General features: G+C 36.6%; 1 protein-coding gene across 2 annotated transcripts in view; it reads left to right on the top strand.

Annotated features, from left to right (window-relative positions):
- Positions 1–23,389, top strand: part of LOC109420362 (protein Fe65 homolog) — a 408,519-nt gene that overhangs the window by 13,490 nt on the left and 371,640 nt on the right. For both annotated transcript variants that reach the window (XM_062860991.1, XM_062860996.1), the window contains exon 2: positions 1,422–1,476. The gene's annotated coding sequence lies outside the window, so the exon portion shown is untranslated. The remainder of the gene's footprint in view (positions 1–1,421; positions 1,477–23,389) is intronic.

Raw genomic sequence — 23,389 nt, 5'->3', positions numbered from 1 at the left:
GCTGTTTGGATAAATATAGCACGTATCGAAAATATTTCAAATATCGTTCCCGTGGCGTTCGGGGGTTCGGGGCTAGGTACACATTCTTGAGATTTCAGTTTCCTCTGAGGCGACTCGTCGATGCTCGGTGGATGGTATTGCAGACAAAGATGCAGACGACGCGATGCTTGTTCAAGGGGTTCTCTTTTGTTGTCAGAGGGATCACTTGTGTTTCAATTTTGGCAAAGTGTGAATACCGAAGTGTATTTCGAAAGCCCTTGATTTTTGGAATAGTTTTCTAATAACATAAATAATTTTTTAAAATAACATCGAAATTTACAAGTTTCTTTTTGCTTTTCAATTATTATTCTAATTCGTGTATGAGTACGCCTTATGTAAGTTTCGACATACTTTTTCGCATATCTTTAATTTTGAAGTACTTCAACTTAAGCCGAGAAAACTTTATGCTTACGACAATTGCAATCAATGGAGCACGCTCTACAAACGCCTGTACTATTCATTGGTTCCACTATTCCTTGTAACAGAGATAACTATAAGCATATAAACATACCGTGGAATCGATCTACGGCCTCGAAGCACATTGACTGTAGGAAGCGATTTTCTCCTGATATATATTAAGTCTGCCGCTATCTGCCACGCTTTGGCAGAAAGCTCGTGAAGGAGATTGTTGCGCTCAACGGGTGATCCCGTCCCGAGGCAGAAACATTTTCACGGTCCTATCCAAACTGAAAGTAACAACATTCACCCCTGAACAGCAGGAGCGTCTCTGCTGAAGTATGCATGAAATTTAAATGAGCAGACTGAGAGTCCTTCCTGCAGGAAGGAGACTGGAAAAGGTACTGTGTGTGGATAGTGTCGGATCCTGCTAGCTGGCTTCTCGTGCTTCGTTAGCTGTGGCGGGCGGCGGGTTGTAAGGTGACCGAATTGATGTGCATAAAATTAAAAGACGATATTTTGCGGGGAGGTGATGAGAGTCGGAAATAAAGCAGAGCTTTTGGAGATTCTTTCCGTTATCTATCTTGTTTCGTGGTTTCGGATTTGTGTAGCAATTGATGGTAACCATTATGGTACTGAAGTATTGACTGGTGGTAGGATGTGTGGGGTAGATTGTGTTCAATCATTTAGGTTGGAATTATTGACAAGCAAAGATCTGTATTTAGGAAGATTATATTGGGAAACAAGTAAAGCGTGTCGCTGTAAACCTATTATACTTTATCTAATTCTAAATCGTAGCAAAAGCCCGTAAAATATACTGATTTAGCGAACATTTCAGTCATTCACAAAAACATATTGTCATCAAATCTATCAAATCTATTTGTGGATTTAGTCTTATGCATGTTATAAATATTAGTATTATTGATTCAAATATACGAATACGAAAAAAAAGTGATATAAGTTGTACGTTTTCATCTTTTTTGCAGGGTTTTTTTTTCCGTTTTCCACTGTAGCTGCGAAAAGGAACACTTGAACCAAAAGGTAAGATATTTAACTATTAATGTGATTGTTTAAGGTTGCATTTAATCTCTACAACTCTCTAACTCTGTCAGTCTGTCTGTCCCTTTATACTATTATAATATCGTTGTTTAAAAAACTAAACGTATACAGCAATATTGCCAACTGGATTAGTTTGAATCACAAAACTAAAACTTGCCTATGTTCACCGTCGTTGTCCTAGATGTAGATGTTCTTTGTTTTCCATAGGACTCCCTCTACTACTACGTCGTTCAACCGCGTTTTCCACATTTCGTACCAAACCTGTAATGACAGCGCGAACCAACAGCGAAGAAAGCTTTTCCACGCCGCAAATGTTCGAAGACCAGTTTTTCCGCTCTGTTTTAATTGATCTTTATGTAGGAGGGCATGGTTGTTCGTTGTTCCACAGCCCATACTGCAAATGGAAAAATATTACGTTCGTTCGAGTAGGATACCTACCTGTCGCGCCGAACTTTCCCCCCTCACTGACTGTTGGCTGGTTAATTATGCAAACGACAAAATGACCTTATTACGGCAATGAGTAAAGTTTCGAAGAAGTGAAAATAGAGCTTACCCCGTGGTTAAATTCTATACGTATGGAAAAATAACGTCCGTTCATGCTAAGCTTTGCACTGAGTCTCTATTTATGGTAAGGTGAACTACGGTATCATTATTATGCCATTTGTTTTGGTTGAACGCGAATTAATCGTAAAATTAAAGCACTATCTAAGTACAGTTAAAGCACAGTCTAAGTACAGATTTCTGTATCCTCGCATTAGGAAATACAAAGGAACATACTTTTTGTTTGTTAATTTAAAACCGTGTTTACGTCTGCGTTGCCTATTTGTCATTGTCCTCATTAGTGAGTCAAAGCAGGAAGGAAGAAGAACAGTCACAGAAAAGAGACGCAAAACAAACGAAAACATAACATGAAAGTATCACGAAATTTGTTTTAGTTACCAAAAAAGGTATACTTTTTTATCTGTATGAACGAGATTTTCAGACCTATGCTACTTTATCTCGGGACCCACGCTGTACTTCTTTCTGAAGGAAGAACTCATATTGTGTGAGTTTGTCGGGAGTGGGATCCGATCACAAGTCCTCGGCGTGATAGTTATGTACTTTAACCATCACAATACGTCCGCTTCACAATGCTTCTCTTGTTTTACTCTAAAACTTTTTATTCCTGCTTCGAGATTTATATATTTGATTGCTAAACTTTATGATTCAGCTGAGAATTTAAACTAGGATGTTGCGCATTTTATTCAACATTAAATTAGTACAGATATTTTAGAACTACTATGTTCGTGAAGGTTCATTTTAAATAAAGCAGAAGTGTTGTCAAATAGTCATCAAAATGTGTTCAGAATGTCTTCGTTCAACTTATAAGCTTATCAATGATTCCTCCAGGAGTTCTGTCTGAGATATAGCAATAAACTTTCTGAGGAAATCTTTATTATTTTTTAATTAATATTTGCTTGAGTTTTAGCTGAAAGTCTTTAGAAGAAGCCATTTGAAATTGTCATATCACTTTCAGAGTTACATCAAAAGAAGATTAATGATAAGTTTCTCTAATATTTTATCAGAAATACCTGTAACGCCTATGTAACTTTAAAACCATGGAGCTCCCAGTCCAAAACACGAAAAAATTGCTATTTCTGATATTTTTCAATATGAATGAAATTTTGTTTATGCGCTGGATTTTGTGAATCATTTACTTTTGAATCAACATACAAATAAGCATTTTTTCTCACCCAACTTTCGAAAAAAGCGTGTGCAAAAAACCTAATTTTCTTCTTCTTTAAAAAATATGTTGTCGAAAACGAGTTGTTGGATTGGAATGATGTCTTCGAAGATGTTTGAGAATATTTGAAGGACTTTTAGAAAAAAAAAATACACTGAGAGTAGTATTCATTCATCGCAGATCTATTTTAGGAGTCAGGTAATTTCAATTTTCCAAAAAACTTACCCTTTGATTTTAATTATTCTTTTTCTGTAGAAAGCTGACTCCTAGTCTCAAAATTTGCTAAGCAGTCCTGGATGGGCAAATGCTTCAAACTATTTTTCTCGAATTTGTATTTTTTATTAATTAAAAAAAACAAAACGATTTTTGATTTTTTTTATATTAAAAACAAAATGTTTTACGTACAGGTTCTAATGAAAGAACTATGCATATTTTTTTTTTCCTACATGTAATCATACTTAAGGACAAACGTCTTCAAATCCCGCTTAAACAGTGCATCGGAAATGCAGACGCACAAATTTTAAGAAGCAAGCTACAAACAACAATACATTTTATTATTCTGTTGTTGCTCATTTGTAATGAGCTTAAAATAAGAAGATCAGGTGCGCTGGTTTTGTTTTCAAAGATATTTGTGCGCACGAAATCGTGAGTAGGTGCCAAAGTCGACGATTGTGGCGGCCATTTTTGGATTCTAACAAGTCTGTCCCTAAGTTACAACTATTATTTTCCAAAGAGGAAAATTAGGGTTTTTTTACGTATGTTTTTTTTTCATAAGTTAGGAGAAGAATATGACAAAGGAAATAACATGAAAAACATTTTCAGATAGAAGCTCCTACATGAGCAAAATTTCATTTGAATTAAAAAAGTCGTGCGTTGATCTGGAATTGCTCCATATCGACTAAGGCCGCTATGGGTCCCTTCCAGAAACAAAAATCCGACCTACAGGGGATGGCCAAAATGTTTGGGATAGGCAACTTTTTTTTCTCTCACAAAAAAGTTCAACAAGCTATAACTTTTCATAGAGCGCATCAAAAAATCTCAAATTTTGACTGTTTATCAACCTATTATGAGTGCCTCATTGGTACAAATTTGGGCTCGATTGAATAATATTTCGCGAAGTTAGAACCGTTCGCGTAAAACACTATTTTTCAGTCAACTCATTTTTGAGGTGTCATATCTCGGAAACCAGTGAATCGAATTGAATGAAATTTTGAACGTACACTAACAATATGCAAATGCTTCACAAACTATTACAACATAGATACTTTTTAAACGTTGAAAAAAGTTATCATGAATTGACACTTTTCGGATTTTTCTAGAAAAAATGTAATTTTTTTACATCAATGTCAATAAATTTTTGTGTTGATATCCAAAAATTTTCCACTTCTGTTCTCAAGTTATCTCTAATCAGATATATAAGAGCCTATTTAGATTGAAGGAAGAACGCATTTAGTAATTTTTGTGTGGTATTATAATTTTGACTTATTTTCCTATATATGGGTAAAAATTTCAATCCGGTTCAACTTAATTCGCCGTGAGAAAATATTACTTTTTATAACTTCGTATCAAGTGTCAATATATTGTTGATAAACGATAAAAAATTCATTCAATTCGGTTCTCTGGTTTCCGAGATATGACAGTTCAAAAATTAGTTGTCTAAATAATAGTGTTTTACCCAATCGGTCCTAACTTCGCGAAAAATTAATCAATCGAGCCTAAATTTGTACCAATGATGCACATATAATAGGTTAACAAACAGTCAAAATTTGAGATTTTTTGATGCACTCTATGAAAAGATACAGCATTTTGAATTTTTATGTGAGAGAAAAAAAGTTGCCTATCCCAAACATTTTGGCCATCCCCTGTACGTCAGCAATGGCTGTGGAGTTACTCAGAAAAAAAGAATAACCATTCGATTTTCCCTTAACATTATTGTGAATAAAACGCTTTTGATAAGTTTTGTATGTTATTCGAGACACTTCTATCAACTAGTTGCAACAGGATCAACTATTTTAGTAGAAATCTCTTTTCATCGTGAACTTCCACCATCATCAATCGAAGTATTTTCTCTTGATTTGCCTGCATATGTACCCTATATCCACTTTTCCACCGTTTAAGTTCATATGTATATGCAAACATATTGAATCCGTCATCTCGGTTGGGTCGCGTAAGAACCGGATATCAATCCAATATGTCAATTTCAATGATGGTCGTTTGATGGCACTTCATTCTTGTTGATTTCAATTCGATAGAATGTGAAGGTGAGCGATGGAAAATATTTTTTTTTTAGGATTGTGGAATCATGTAATGGTTCATCTTTTTTATACTTTTATTTATTCCTGTTTACAGCTCGATTCATACACGAATAAGTTGGGATGTATTAGGCACATATGTACATGTTATACAGTCGCAACGACGCGGGACTTTCAATCCATGACTCGGGTTAACATCCACAGAAGCTCAACTCCAAATATCCTATTTGATGTTGGCGAAATTATTCCTAAAGGCAAAAGTCTTCAGCTAAATTGCCAGCACGTGTCTCGACGATTGGGGGTATGAGCAGCCAACGGATTTCATCTGCTCCTGCCAATGTGTCAATCAACAACGATATCGATTTTATGAACTTTGGCCAAAGAGAAAAACACGTCTCTACGTTTTCACTCTCATGTAGGGCAAAAAAACGTTTTTCATTTAGGAGCTCGCGACAAGCTTGCTTTTGTAGCACAGATCATGAATTAAAGGCGCTCATTAGTTTCGCTTTATTATGAAAGTAACATATGAGATAGACGGACAGCATTTTTTCATACATTAAAAATCAAGTAATCTTAGATAAAATTCGTATTAAACAACAACCGTACAGGGACTGTTCATAAACCACGTAGACCAAAATTTGGTCATCTCACATCCCTCTGAATAATTCTCGCTGAGACCGGCCCACTATTTACACCTTGTCTTCAAAAATGTATAAGGTGCCGATTTTCTGAAAGCCATCGCTAAAAAAGTAAGAAAAATGCATTTGGTTACTCAAATTGATGGACCCCCCGTTAGTTTGAGCCACTACAATTTTTGCAGACCCCTCGATTTTGGTCAAATTGTGGCTCACTTAAACCGGTATAATTCGAAAGTTTCTTCAAAAACCACCTCAAAACGAATAGTTGTTGGAAAGAGGAAAGATAGAGCTACTATTTACAATAATAAAAAGTTGGGTCGGCCATATTGATTTTGGCCGCCATCTTGGATTTTTATACCAAAACATGTTTTTCACCATGAGGGCAACCACCGATTTTCAAAATTTTTGCATCAATTGAAAGCTGAGACATTTATACATAACATATAAAAAAAATAGAAATGTCTTTTTCTTCTTTCAAAAGTTATCTGCCGTTTTGTAAATTATGCCACTTTTGCACACTGGGCCCGGTGCCGGTCGTTTACATAAATGCACGGAATCCACTCGTTCTCCATTGGAATATGAAGTACATGTGGTGTAATGAACAAAAACGTTTTTATTTTCAAAAAATTCGATGGTCGATTTTGTATGAAAAAAAAAATGGTCTGAATTTTAACTTTTTGCCAACAAAGTTTAAAATGCTGTTGTTTTGTGATGCGTTTATTAATCATGCTGATTTTTGACAGGTTATTGCCCTAATATTCATGAGTTACATGTGTGGATTTGAACTCGATTGGTCACTTATTTTTGACGATATGGCAATTTTAGTACATGTCCATTTATTAAGATACATTTTTTCAAAAGGCTGAGTTTTTAAAAGTAATGAAGCAATCAAGTTGAAATGTTGTCCGCAAGTAAAAGGAACATAGGCCTTTTATTCCTCATCACTCGATTTTCAATTCGCTCACCACAGCAGAAGTTCGAGCGGCACTCAAAAATGGCATTTTTTTAGAGACATTTTGTTCTAAAAAAGCCCATTCATATTTGTTATGGCTCAAAAAAAATCATGAGTGTTCACAAAGGTTTAATGTGTCCATCAGTTAAAACAGAAGTTGTAAAAAATTTCTAAACGAACAGAAAAAAATATGTGTATAAGGTGGCAATATAGTTGCCACTGCCTTATTTAAGGGTTAAATTCTGAGTCCACTAATGGAAAGCTGAAGGTTTAAACTTTTCAAAACACTATAAAAGTTATGAAAACAATGCCCGCATCATTGAGAAACAGTCAAAAACGGAAACGAACCTCCGATTTGGCCAAATTTTGCGGCACGCGCCTTTGTGTATACATGCAGGCGTAAACTCGGATGCTGTTGCATGTCGTTGCCGGTGCGCATGGAAATGTATGGAGAAAACGTGGCTTAGTTTACAAAACTGCAGATAACTTTTAATAGGAAAAAAAACATCTCTAATTTTTTGATATGTTATGTATAAATGCCTCAGCTTTGAATTGATGCAAAAATTTTGAAAATCGGTGGTTGCCCTCATGGTGAAAAAAATGTTTTGGTACAAAAATCCAAGATGGCGGCCAAAATCAATATGGCCGACCCAACTTTTTATTATTGTGAATATTAGCTCTATCTTTCCTCTTTTCAACAACAATTCGTTTCGAGGTGTTTTTTGGAGAAACTTTTGAGTTATAACGGTTTAAATGAGCCACCATTTGACCAAAATCGAGGGGTCTGCAAAAATTGTTGTGACTCTAACTAACGGGGGGTCCATCAATTTGAGTAACCAAATGCATTTTTCTTACTTTTTAGCGAGGGCTTTCAGAAAATCGACACCTTAAACATTTTTGAAGACAAGGTGTAAATAGTGGGCCGGTCTCAGCGAGAATTACCCCTCTGTCTTTTGATACTGGTGAAAACCTTTCGATCCGTTGTCATATTACGCGAGGCGCTGGAATCTGTCACCCATTGCTGATCCACGTGTTCGCATTCAACTACAGAAAAACAAACCGAACGACCCGTCTCCTACTGGGTCGCAACCTTCGCATTGGGAACTCTTCGCTGGATCCGTCCTTCTCCTTCACATTCATCCTTGTGTTGTTCTTTTTCGAGTCTTGACAGGTATTTGTTGCAGCCTTTCCGTATGTGTCCGGCCTTCCTACACTCGAAGCAAACCCTTTGTTCGTTCGACAATACTGACCCTAGTCCAGACACTCTTCGGTTTTGATGAGTTGCTCTCATCGCCGCTGTCTCCTCCTTGTTCGAAAACTTCTGCTGACGTTTGTAGAATTCGTTCAAAAGCTTCAATTTCAACGACTTTATTGAGTATTCACCATCCATTCCTTCCATCACTGTGACAAAACCATCATACGAATCTGGCAAGCTCGCTAATATGAAACTTTCTTTCAATTCATCCGCTATTTCACAGCATCCTATGCGATCAAGTGCTCGTCGACATTCCCGTCCTCTTCCAGTTCCAAACGGCTCATACGTTTCAACAAACCCACTCGACCAGTCGATGATTGATTTACATGATAGTCACGCAGGATGTTCCGTGATTCTTGGGCTGTTGTGGCATTCTTGATGAGTTGCAACTGACTATTTTCGACCAAGTACCCAATAGTGGCGGCCGCACGTTCGTCTTTATCAATCCATGCCTCAGTTCTCCATGTCCATTTCGCTTTCTTGGACGTTGCGGAACCATACTGCCTTCAATTCACTGTTCCTACCGGAAATCTCTTGAAGCGCTAGCAGAGTATCGTTCCTACACAGCTTTCACTTTTGGGCTTAAAACCTGTTGGACAGAACTTGTAAGCACTTCTTTTTTTGAGGAAATTGTAAACAGGAATGAAAAAATATGACATGTCAATGGTTGCTATGACTACTTCTTATAGGCTAGACTCTTGGCTAGACTACTGCGGTATAAGTAAAACTATTCAACTAGGTATGACATCATTGAATTCATCATTACTTCTAAAATATCACTATCCGAATGAAGTTGGCATGGGCACCAATATTTCATGTGCGGTCCACAGTACAAGGATTATTTCTGGATACTTTCCGATATTTATAACATTGGTTTTCTTTGGTATCAAAAATTACATCAAGAGAAAGAATCCCATGCAAACTGCATGAATTCTTCTCAAATTTGCAAAACTAATAAGCCAAAGCGCTGATTACATTGCGAGCCACCAGTTGGATCTTCAACGAACCCAAGCCCCGGAATAAAACATGAAACAATTTTCGTTTTCATTTCATTTTATATTTATCCGTCCCACAAGACCCCACCAAAGTGAGAAAAACAGTTATTCCCGGAACTAGTATTTCTCCGGCAGTCGTCCCACATCCTGCTGCTCGGGCAAAATGCGTTTGTCCAATTTTGTTTCTCTCTTCGAAAAGAAAATTCCTGTTTGTATCACCTCAAGTGTTGTTGTGCCATTGGTAGCTACATACCACACCAGAAGCAAATAATATTCCTTCTTTTTCAATTTCATTTTTCATCTTCTTCAAGACATTCGGTTCGTGTACGTACACTTCCTAAGGTGGCTCCACAGGAGCACTTGATCCGGAACACCATCAGAAGAATCCATCTGAAGCGAGCAGGAGTATTCAAATACGATAGCTTACTTTTGGCACCGATATGAGCTGGTGTCACTTCTACCTAGTTTCCCCGCACCACACACATGGCCAAACTTTTATCGAGCAGAAAGGTCTTTTAGGAAAAAAAAAATCGAAGCGACCCGCACCAAAAGGACTGTGTATTATGTCACACGTGGCACTACAATTTTCTTTCGATCAACCTCAAGAACGTGTAGCATGATTGTGTAGCTCTCGCATTTAATATTAAGATTAAACAAATTTACCATGAGTATTCTAATCCTCCTATTGTTATTCAAAATTGCGTACTTTGTATAACATGGCAAATGTCTCGAATATTGGTTTCTTGTAAATAAACTTAAAGTGATGTAGGTCAACACTGGCTGCTGAAGTTTTTGATTTTTTGAACATACAATGTGGAAAATTTCTCCAGTAAGCCTAGTGGTTAAGGGCGTTAAGGCTATGGATCGCCAATCCGGAGATGAAGGGTTCGATTCCCGTTCCGATCGGGAGAATTTTATCGACTCCCTTGTACTTGCCTTACAATATACAAATTCATGCAATGGCAGGCAAAGGAAGCCCTTCAATTAATAACTGTGGAAGTACTTAAAGAACATTAAATTGAAGCGAGGTAGGCCAAGCCCCAGTACAGACGTAGAGTCATAAAGAAGAAGAATAAAATAATGGACAATTTAGGAAAATGACAATTTTTTTTTAAGTTTCCGTTCATAATAATGGCACAACTTTCGTTAAAAATATCTTAACATGTGTGCTTAGTATTCCAAATTTCAAAATTCGCAAAATCGTCAAGTAAAATCTTAAGTTTCTATACGTAATTCGATTAGTAAGACGAAGAAGAAGGGGAGAGAGGAAGAATTGGAAGATGAAGACAGATGAATTGCATGAATTCCCAAATTTGTAGAATGTATGTGATTCCAAGAGCATAATCGGAAACTTATAGTCGTTAAAAATATGTGTGCTGTTAGCTTGATTTGACGATTCATCTGCCTGGTACGTAGTTCAACAACTTTCTTAAGTGTAGAGCAATTCCACAAGTGCTGTCTTCAATTCAGTCTGTACTTTTGTTCGTATCTAATACCTATGAATTTCTTCCATCAGCAGAGTGGAGCAGAGATTTGGAATAACCTACAAGGATTGTTCTTGTTGCATCAGAAGGGCCCACCTTCAATGGAGTTTTCTTATTTTCCCTTCTTCTTTATTTACCACAACCTGCGTCCGCCAAGGGAAAGCCAAGTGCGGATCTGCGACTCAAGATTATTTTCATTTGCACGGAAAGTTCCTAATTACGTTCTTGTTTTTCCACTTGCCGGCTGGTGTTGTTTCGGTGGTTGCCATGGCTGGCAGTTACCCACGTGTACATTCGAGCATTATAACGATGTTTTCCGGAGTGTCTGCCCACTCTTGGTAAGAGTTTTATGAGAATAAGCCCGCCAGCTAGCTAGCTAGCTGGGAGGCATGTCTGTCGAGGAAACTTGTCGGACAAAAGTCTGACGACCCGTTTTCCGGCACAATGACAGACGGAGAATGAAGTCTCGCTTTCATTGTTCATGAGTAATTTTGATTCCAATTGTCTTTTTTTTTTGTGGAGTATAGCATTTTTGCTGTTCGTTGTTTCATACATTTGGACTGTTTGTGTAACTATAAATTTATTCACTAAAACAAACAAAATATCTATAACTGATTACTGGAAATCATCATATTAAAAAATAGCATTACTTTTGCAGTTCAATCAAAAGTAATAACAACCATATGTATCTCTTCATTCCAGATCAAAGCTTTTTGCCTTTCTCGTACACTAAGTGTATTGGCAAGGCTATATATTCACTCAAAAATCGATTTTTCGGAAAAAGGCCCCGAGGATCAAGTCGCATATAGGGTATTGGTTCCCTTATTAAGCATGAAACTCCCATTGTCATCCTACGAAAAACAGAGGATTGAAGCGTTTGTTTGTTTTGTTTCTTATTTTTGTATTTTTTGTTAGAAGTGAGAACCCATTATAATGAAAAGAACGGAATCAGTCGGTGCCGTAATCGCTTGTTTTCGAATAGGATGAATATGGGAGCGTAAGATTACTAATGGCACACATACCCTACCAATCGACTCAGTTCGATGCTTTGAAATGATGTCTATATGTGTGTATGTATGTATGTATGTATGTATGTGCGCAAAATAAGTTCACTTACTTTTAAGGCACTTCCATTGGCCGATTTTTCGGATTATAGCTCGAATCGAACCGGAATTTTGCCGCATTGTTTGCTATTGAAAACGGTTCAGATAGGTCAAGGCGTTCCGGAGTTATGGCCATTTCAGTGATCCGGACCAGCACCGGCAGAACTTACTGTATATAAAACTGAACCAAGGCCCATCATGCGACACATCAAACTGCGGCGATTTTTGTAACCTTCAGGCTCTAAAGGCATTGAATATTGATATATTTGGTATCGATCAAACGATCAACGATCAAATCGGACTATACATGTCAATGGTTGCTCCTCCGTGATTGAATAAGAGCCAGGACACTCCACTTATTCTCAAAGTGCAATTTAAGCTGCTCATACATTTTGGATCAATAACGGCGCCGGCCACGTCCTTATAGTCAGTTGGGAAGGGAAAGAAATGTTGAAGTGTGCTGGTTGTTGCTACTAAAGACCGAAATCACTTCTGCATCCCTACAACCAGCACGGACTGGGGTATTTGTTAGACGGAAAGGATGGGAGATCTGGGAGTCACCGTTGGGTCGGTGATGCGATCCATGAATTGGGGGTTATTATAAGCGTGCTGGAAAAACTTGTAATTAGAAGGCACGAAATGTTAGCAACATTTCGTGCCTTCTAATTACAAGTTTTTCCAGTATGTTTTCAGACATACCAGCTAACCTGGTAAAATGCCAGTAAAATGGGCAACATGTATCATTGTATTATAAGCGTGGTTCAAAAAATTGTTTTTGCTCCACACCGCTTATTCGATTCGTAACCAGATTCTATGCCTTCTCCCAAAATTTGAGTTCATTTGGTTGAGAATTGAGACTGCATAAGCCCTTCAAAGTTTGTATGGAAATTACTATGGGAAAACGATGTTTTTTATTCAACCGACCGTAGTATTTTTCCAAGTTCCCTAGAGCGTTAGTTGACCCTTGGTACTTCTAGGCTACTCTATCAGCTACAACTTTACCGAAGACCGCATACAAATCGCATGTCTCATTAATTAGTTACCAATTTTTATCCAGAATCGAAATCTTGACTCATGATGGTTAAACTAATCGTCGGGCATTACTGCTTTTTGCAGTGAAACATAGTAGCTACGATTTCAGTGTGCTATCTTTGGCGCCATATGCAGCAATGTTGCCTGCTGAGAAGCTCATTGCCTCTCATTGCTGAGAGGATCATTGCTAAAGTTTGTTCAGTTGGATACAAATCGATAACTAATTAATGAGGCATCCGATTTGAATGCGTTCTTCGGCAAAGTTGTATCTGTTAGAGTAGCCTAGGAGTACCAAGGGTCAACTAATCCTCTAGGGCACTTGGGGAAATGCTATGGTCGATTGAGTGAAAAACATCATTTTCCCATAGTAATTCTCATACAAACTTTAAAGGGCTTGTGCACTCTCAATTTTCAAGCAAATGAGCTAAAATTTTGGAAGAAGGCATAGAATCTGGTTACAAATCGAATAATCGGTGTGGAGCAAAAACGATTTTTTGAACCACGCTATCATTATATAGTGTTTGTAAGGTGATAGATTGTGTGGTGAATAAGGTGAATAAGGTCAAGCGGCACAGCACGCTTTGGTTGCATAACTTGTAGGCGTTTATACACTGTGCTGTGAGCGGAAGATGGAATGAAGGGAAACGACTTTTTTCAAATTTGTTTCTGGTTCTAGCGATGGCTATGAACATATGAATATACATGATTTGTATATGTAGAGAAGAGAGAGAGAAAGTTGATAGAAAGATACAAAGTAGGATGAAAGGGACGGGCCAGGGATTGAACCCATGACCTTCTGCATGCAAACCAGAAGAGGTAGCCACTAGACCACCAAGCCCGCCATTGAATATTGATATATTTGGTAGAGATGGGAAAACTGATTCAATTTTGAGAGTGAATCGCTCTCGATTCACTCTCAAAAAAGAGTCGACTCTTTTGATCGATTCAGTAACTCATTTCCGGGATTTGGAGAAAATCTACCCAGTTTTCGAGAAAATTCTCATTCGTGGTATGAATATTGACGATCTGCACAAACGTCTGAGCATAACGTAGTGAAATGCAGGATTCGGAGGTTTTCGTTAATATCTCCGAAGAATAGAATCGCTGGTGCGAGCCGGCCACATAATATTAGTATGAAAACAAAAGTTATTGTCAAAAATTGCAATGTTCTGCGTCGATTCATCATTAGGTGCACAATCATACTAACTCTTTTGGCAATCGTAATGAACATCAGCGAATCGTAACTCTTTTGAAAAGAGTCATGGCTCACTCACTCGGTTTCGCGAATCGATTCTTTGAGTCGATTCGCGAGTGAGTTACCCATCTCTAATATTTGGTATGGGGAAGAAGTCTGCCGTGGAGCGGACCTGGTGTGGTGGTTAGAATACTTGACTATCACGCTGAGGATCTGGGATCGAATCCCACTCCCGACATACTCACAAAATGTGGGTTTTTCCTTCGGAAGGGAAGTAAAACATGGGACCCGAGATGAACTAGCCTAGGGTTAAAAATCTCGTTAATACAGACAAAAAAAAAGAAGTCTGCACTCCAAAAATGGTAACCAGAATATCCAATATGGCGCCCTTAAATACAAGAAGGTGGCCTAAAATCCAAGATGGCGGCTCCAACTTCAAAATGGCGTCTGTTTAATTGAGTTTTAGGCTCTAAAAATGTGGGTATATTTGACATGGGGAAAAAGTCTGGACTCCAAAAATGATGACTACAATATCTAAGATGGCGCCCTAAAATACAAGATGGCGGCGCCAAAGTCAAGATGGCGGCTCCTAATTCAAGATGGCGTCTTTTTAAAGGAGTTAGGCACTAAAACAATGAAATAAGCTAGGAAATATGGTTATATTTGGTATGGGGAAGAAGTCTGGACTCCAAAAATGGCGACTAGAATATACAAGATGGCAGCCTATGGCGACCAGGCTACCCAAGATGGCACCCTAAAATACAGGATGGTGGCTCCAAATTCTCCGAGACGGTGGCTGTTTGATGGAGTTTTAGGCCCTAAACCCATATGATATGGGTATATTTAGTATGGGGAAGATGTCCAAAAATGGCGACCAAACAATCTAAGATGGCGGTCGAAAATCAGATATGGCTACTCCAAATTTAAGATTGAAACTATTTAATGAAGTTTTAGGCTTCAAAACTATGCAATATGGGTGTATTTCGTATGGGAAAGATATCTGGAGTTCGAAAATGACGACCAAAATCTCCAAGATAGCGGTCTAAAACCCAATTCAAGATGACGGCTGTTTAATTAAGTTTTAGGCCCTAAACCCATTGAATATGGGTATACATATTTGGTACGGGGAAGATGAGCGTAGTTAACCCTCTAATACTCAAATTTTTGATTTTGACCTGAGTATCATTTTTCGTCATCTAAAATCGATTATAACATGTTTTTCTTTTTCTTTTTAGTTCTCGATTTTGTGAATTTCGGTTTTTGACTTTTCTAATTTATATTTTTGAACATCTCCACACTTTTATATTTTTCCTGGAAGCCTGGAAGGAATACGGATTTTATGAGACGATAACATTTTGAGATTTTATGATTATTGTTGAAATATATTAATTTTAATTTTTTTTCACTGAAAATTTTATTTTCCGTGTAGTTTTAAGGAAAATAATTTTAGAGTGTATTCCATTCCTTCAAAGTATTTTACTATGATTGAATGATTAGGGAAAAATTTAAAATATTCTATTCGTAGCGATTCAATACAAAATAATCACTTCTGAAAACTTCTGACTAAAACATAAATTTTTCAATGATTTAAAAAAATGTAAATACGCTTTAAAAGGCATCAAAAACCATTTTAAAATATACAGAATAGTACTAAGTATCAGCCAAAAAAATGATTATCCACGAGAGAATTTTTTTTAAAATACTCAAACTATACCCCGTCTAAAGGCGGGGTTGGGATTAGAGGGTCAAAAAATGGCGACTAGAATATCCAAGATGGCGTCTCAAAATACAATATGGCGGCTGTTTGATGAAGCTTTAGGCTCTAAAATCATTGAATATGGGTATATTTGATATGTGGAAGATGTCCGGAGTCCACAAATGATGATCGCATTATTCAAGTTGGCGGTTTAAAATCTAATATGGCGGCTCTGAATATAGTGGTTGTTTAAGTTTTGGGCTCTAAAACAATGAAATTTGAATATATAGTATGCTGAATATGTCCGGAGCCCAAAAATGGTGGCCAGAATATCCAAGATGGCTATCTAAAATCTAAGATGGTGTTCCAGAATTCAAGATGATGGCTTTTCAATGGTGTTTAAGGCTAATACAATATGGGTATATTTGGTTTAGGTAGGATTTCCGGAGTCCAAAAATAGCAACTAGTATAATCAAGATGGTGGTCCAATATCCAAGATGGCGGCTGTTTATTGGAGTTTTAGGCTCTAAAACTATTCAATATGGGTATAAAGGGTGATACGGTCAAAATTTGGTCACACATTTTTTTCATAACTTTAGACTGCGTACACCAAAACAGCTAATTTTTGGACCAGTAATGCTACATTATATGTAGCTCATACCATAAAATCGATCAAAATCGATTAAGTATTGGTTGATATATAGATGAAACCATCGACCTACCTTTTCAAAATTTTGTACAAAGGCGCTCCATAGTAAATTTTCGGAAATTTAAGATCAGTAAAGCACAATTTTGATTATAGAACAACCAATACTGCTCCGATTTTTATCAAAATTTTACAGTATAATACTATTATGGAAATACGTTCGCAGTAAAATTTTGAGCTATTTTGTATGAATACTTTCAAAGTTGTAGCAGTTTGAATATGAAAAAAACTGACCGGGTGCCACTTAAGCAAATATAACTTTGTAACGGCTCGATCAAACTGAATGAAATTTTTACACAACATTTTGATATGCATACTTCACATACAGAAAAATTTTCATTGAAATCGGTTAAGTATTTCTGGCTCTATAAATAAAACAGTAAAAATGTGTTCTTATTTGTGAAAAAAAAAATTAAAATTGCAGATCTCAGGGTTCAACAATATCTCCGCAAATACTGGACCGATTTTGATGAAAATTTTATGGTACAAGCTACATATAATGGACCATTACTGATCCAAAAATCAGCTGTTTTGGTGTACGCAGTCTAAAGTTATGAAAAAAAATGTGTGACCAAAATTTGGCTTGACTTAACAAAATTTGACAAAATTTGACCACTTAAACAAATATAACTTTGTAATGGCTGGATCAAATTAAATGAAATTTTTACACAACATTTTGATATGTATACTTTACATACAGAAAAATTGTCATTGAAATTGGTTCAATATTTCTTGCTCTATAAATAAAAGAGTAAAAATGTGTTCTTATTTTTTAATCCTCCTTGTACAACATTTTAAAATTGCAGTTTTCAGGATTCACAATATCTCCGCACATACTAAACCGATTTTGATGAAAATTTTATGGTATAAGCTACATATAATGTACCATTACTGGTCCAAAAATCAGCTGTTTTGGTGTACGCAGTATCAAGTTATGGAACCAATTGTGTGACCAAATTTTGACCGTATCACCCTTTACCTGGTATGGGGAAAAAGTCTGGAGACCAAAATGGCGGCTCAAAATTCAAAGTAGCGGTTTTTTTTAAGAGTTCAAAGCTCAAACATCAAAAGCCAGATAAACGATATGATTATGGTGTCATGAAAAGAAGTTTTGTTAAACGTATGAAAGTGCGATATGTATCAACATATCACTTGAGTGTTGATGAAATTGGTTTTCGTAGGCACGAGAAAGGCGCCATCACCGCTAGGTGGCTTAATTAGGGTTTTTAATATAATTAGCGTTATACATCACATTGACACTTACATCCATTCCTACTTTCTCCTTGGTACCATTGTCGTCTTTGTCCATTTACAACATGATCACAACCAACCCCATATCGCTTTTTTTCACAAACAAAACCGTCGTCGTTCCATATTCCATTTCTAATTATCCTCCCGCTACATGAAAGCTCCCTTCGGTCCAACATCTGCTGCCCTACAATAACATAGATCTGTCGGTACCCACCATGTCCTAGATGTTTTCATCTGCTGCTGCACCAGTCAGTAGTGGCTGGCTATGGTCTCAAGTGAACCGCGAAGAAGGTACCTATGGCTCCGCTCGTCGTCCCCATTTCGAGTCATCCGTGCTTAGTTGCTACATCGTGAAGCATTGCGTCTCAGATGTTTCTGAGTTTTTTATGCATTTTATACAGATATTTGAAGTTTTTGCATGGCAATGTGCGTATTCAAGGAAGTCAATAAAATATAATTCGCAGTTGAAAAAAAAATCTGAATATTCAATTTAAAATTGCGTATTCAATTACAGCACCCTACGGTAGTTGTTGCAAACCAGTAAAACTGTAGCAAATACCATCTAATGCACGTGGCGAGTGGGTGGAGATGGAGAAGTGGGTCCTTTTTTACAGCGTCACACACATATATTGCATTATTGAAGCTCTTAGGTTTCTTTTTAATGCCTGCTTCTCGCGACTTTGCGACGCGACCGAGTGGACCGTTCCTCGGTCACAATGTAAGGTATATATATCTAATATGTATATGTTGATATCTTTGTGCATACCCATACCCAACTTTATCCATTTAGACTGGTCTAGTTCGGTGTTGGATGAAATTTTACTCTTGCAAATTAGGCCGATGACTACAGTTCCTGGTAGTTGAAAGACGATGTTTGGGAAGCTATGACATTGAAACTTTGCGTTGCCCATGTTCAAAATCTGTCTCTCTATCAAATCTGAACCAGCCTAAAATCCATTGTTTGTCGAAGGAACTCGTGGACATTGTCAGCCAGCATCGGAGTATTAATGTTTTTGTCGATTTTGGAGCTCGTTCGCATTCATTGTTGGTTGAGTCGTGTACACTGTGTTATCGTTAAGGGTTAGTAGGGGAATTTGTCCTTTCTGTAGGTGTTCATATTATCTGAATGGTCTCGGATGACTCATCGAGCAGGACATAGAGCCGTTCGGGTTGCGAATGTACGGGTATTTTTTGGTTTTGATAACAGTTTGTAACCTTTGCTGTTATCAAATGTCGCTCATTTAGGTACCGTGATTCGGGGTCAAATTGATCTGTTTGAAACAACTTTTGCAGGTATGATTAAGTCAATTTCAAATATTTAAAAAGCAATTTCTGCAAAATAATACATATTGGGTTGATTTCCGTAAAACTACGATACAGAATTCCGTTCACTAAATTTTATCATCAAACTTAAAGCTTTATAACTTTAACGAAGTCAAATGAATATGCCATTTTAGGGTGAAATTTAACAACATACAATTAAAAACTGCATTCTCCACTTAATTTTGATTTTCTGAAGCCGCACAACATTCACAAGTTTCTTAAAACTAATGAACTTAAAGGCCGTTCACACCAAAATCCGGACAAAGTATTGATCCTGTTTCTTAGTCAAATTACCACGGAATAAGATGAAACTTCCTATGCTCAAGACCGATACATAGACGAACGTAAAAAAAAACATTGTTCTACAAATTGCCATTAGTATTCATGATGGCGCCATCTGAGTTAGAACGCAGGAAATGTATTTTGCACAAACGCTTGGAAAATCCGTATTCTTTATTGACAACTTCTCACAAAATTTCGTTGAGTTGTAATGGATGATGAAACTATTGCCTCAAAAAGTTCGAATATCGAAGATTTAAAACCAACTTCCCTGAAAGATATTAAGTATTGCAAGAAATGTGTTTGAGTGAGCTAAAACCTCAGATTTTTGTAACAACATGTACGCTGTGATTTTTTTTTCGGAAAAATGCCTCCCAAAGCGTCTCTTACGTTTGCTGAACAAAAAAAAACATGTGACATTGTTCTGGTCAGATTTGGTCAGTTTCCATTACGTTGAAGATACAATTACTTGGTACGATCAAATCAAAACAACGTTGATTACACTAGTTTACAGCATTTTTGAACTCGGTAAGCTGATGATCATTTTTGGTGTAGAATCATGCCCTGAGTTCGAAAACGAGAAGGAAAAAAATTACAGTAGAGCGGAAATTTTTTCGAGTTTCCATATAAGGTTGATGATTTGAAATCGATTTTTGTTCTATTTTTAAGCAAAGTCGCTTACTTCAAACATCTCATTCTCCGTAATCAATGCTCCGATTGAGCTGAAATTTTTATTGTAACTCGCCTACATATGATGTGTCAAATACACGTCGAGAAAGAATTTTTAAATTGTTTTTTTCTTATTGAAAAAAATACATTTCTTTGAAAAATTTTGGGAATTTTGCTAAAATTTAAGGAGATCGTCCCCAAAACTCGCCAATATCTTGAAATTCATCAATCTGACGCAAAACCTGTATTCAGATGATCGAATGGTATTGTATTCAGCTTTCAATTTATGGAAAAAGATTTAAAATTGGTTGAACAAAACGCAATATATTTGAATTTCAGTAAATTACATATTTTGAAAAGATGTAAAGCTCGATATTGAGCTATAACTCATAAACTGTTCTACTTAAAACTTTTTGAAGGTCGGTTTCGAAATCAGCACTAAATTGTGCTTCAAAAATTTTGGTCGTTGACAGAAGTTCACGACTTTCGTTTTATTTTGTAAACTAGTGTTATGTAAGCAAGGATTGTTATCCACCAAATCGTGCAATTGAAATACACTGCACTATGGTGAAGAAAGACCTCAAAAATCAGTGGAAAGGTGTCAACGATCCAATAAATTCGTTCTAAGTGACATATTGGTTAGAACAAAATCGACAAGTTCGCCGTGCAAATCTTTACGAAAGTTGTAAATAAGAAAGTCCATGCAGCAGCTTATGGAATCAAATACATATAAGTCAATATGCTGTTCCGTTGAGTATTACATTTGTAATGGATCAAAAACATGCTGTTGTTTTTCTAGAATATTTTTTGTGTTTCCGGATTTGGGTGTGAACGGCCATTAACTGGTAAAAGGCAGAAATAACCTTTTTAACCCTCCTTTGGCATTAGGGTCATTTTGACCCAAATCGTACCCGAGCAAAGGCGGGTAACAAAATGATAACAAGTTCTGTTATCTGGTTATCATTCGTTTGATAATTGAATTTGTTATCAATTAGGTTGAATTAAAAGCCAACATAACAAAAATGATAACCCAAATTTACTCCATGAATACCAAAATGATAAGAAGTTAAGTTATCATTGAGTTCAAGTTGATAACTAATTGTGTTATATAGTATTTTATTCAATATTACATTTAGTTATCAACATGAAATACAGCTGATTGGATAACAGGTGTTGTTATCATTTGGTTATCATTTAGAGTTATTTTACCGACCAAAATAGTAAAAATCTACTTTACCGACATAGTTATCAGTTGAAAAAAGTTTCTTATAACTATAACACAGCGCAACATTTTTTTGTCTCAAGAGCAAACTTATGCGTCTCCGAAGGATTTTGGGCCGCTGAATCCGAATCCGGGCTCAGATTTGCTCCAACACGTCACAATTTTGAGCTATACCTTAATTTATAGGGCAAAATATGCGATTTTGGGCTTTTTTGACTGCAAGCCATTAAGCATGGAAATATTTTTTTTAAGCAACCAAAAGGTTAATTGGTCAATTAACATCTAAATTAACGAATCATGCAAAATATTTCGTTTTACCAAATCAAATTTGATAGATTTAAGCTTTTTATGTAAGTATGAAAACTTGCATGCAACTTTTGGAGGTTGTCTTGTATGGGAAATATCGTACCTAACATAAATCGATTAAAACTATCAAATTCGATATGATAAAACAAAATATTTAGCATGAGTCGTTAATTTAGATGTTAATTGACCAATTAACCTCTTGATTGATTAAAAAAAATATTTCCATGCTTAATAACTTGCAGTCAAAAAAGTCCAAAATCGCATATTTTGCCCTATAAATTGAGGTATATCTCAAAATTGTGACGTGTTGGAGCAAATCTGAGCCCGGATTCGGATTCAGCGGCCCAAAATCTGTCAGTGAAACATAAGTTTGCTCTTGAGACAGACCAAAAGTTAATTCAGCCGCCCAAAATCTGTCAGAGAAACATAAGTTTGCTCTTGAGACAGACCAAAAGTTAATTTTTGTTACGCTGTGTAATTCATGTTTTCAACTATTGCACCTAGTGGGTCTCGAATCCTGATCGAGTGATTACCGGTCACATCTGATACCCCTGTACCAAAGGGACTCAGTGAGAGGGAGAGTGGTTGAAGGCTACATTTTCGTACTGCAGTCGCATTGAAGATGGAAAGCAGAATCTATTTTTAGATTCGAAGTCCACCAGACCCTCAGTCTTGGGAAAGCTTTGAAATGTGCGTTTGGAAACTGATAACATATTTTGTTATCATTTAATATTTTTATGTTATTGCGATAGACCAAAAATTATTGATAACAAAATTTGCTCTCATCTGATTATCATCAATTGGAAAAGATGATAACAAAAATAACAACATGATAACACCGATAAGATAGTTTGTTATCAAAGTGATATCACTTACTTAGTTATCCGTCTTTGCTCGGGTACACTACGCCAGTGAGCTGCTGCCAACGTGATGCAAAAGGAAGGTTAATGCATTACGATGGGAACAGCTCGCTGACGTAATGTTAGTTTGGATATAAAATGACCCTAATACACAAGGAGGACTAAATTCTGAAATTACTCCCTTGAACGCCTGAATGTAAACAATGACTTTTGGAATAAGTGAGTTTTTCCACAATAAATTACTTTTTTGATCGAAAAAAATCTCTTGAAGCCGATTTGCGTTCAAAAAAGGTACTGGAAACTACTTATAAATTAAGCCTACGAATTTATTTTCTTGGCTCCAACGTTTCGATCCCAATTAAGATCTTCATCAGGGATAAAGAATTATTTTTAGCTGTCCAAAAATATTCTGCCTGTAGTGTTGTCTTAGTTTTGTCGTTGGTATGTTGGTTCGGTAATCTAGTACTACCACCATCTATACGCCTCCGCTGTCCTGTGTTTTTCGCCCACAATTCAATATAGCACTAACTAGCTATCAAGCTCTTCAACTTTAATTGTCATAGATAATAATATGTCATTTGTCTTTTTTTATCTACGATGACGAAGACGTGTGTAATTTTGATTGTTCTACCCGAGCAGGAAAAAATAGCTGAATAATACGTATATTTTGATTTTGATTTCATCATGTTTATCAGATGTTTTTCAATCGATTAAGCTTAACTCCTTAAAGTAATCTGCGCCGTTCGCCGTTGTTTTAAAGTAAAGATATCGATTTTTTTCATATCCCTTTCGGGACGGAGCGCTAAAAAGTGAAATCTCCATACAAATGACTCAACTTTGGCACTCCAGAACTTTTAGATTGCCCAACAAAACAACAATTATTTATCCTTATTTAAAAGAACTGTTCTTTAACTTTCGATTTCTATTTTTGACAACCTAGATAAATCGGAAATA

The sequence above is a fragment of the Aedes albopictus genome, chromosome 3 (assembly GCF_035046485.1).
Source record: "Aedes albopictus strain Foshan chromosome 3, AalbF5, whole genome shotgun sequence".
NCBI classification, from domain to species: Eukaryota; Metazoa; Arthropoda; class Insecta; order Diptera; family Culicidae; genus Aedes; species Aedes albopictus.
This window is presented reverse-complemented; position numbering and strand designations above follow the sequence as displayed.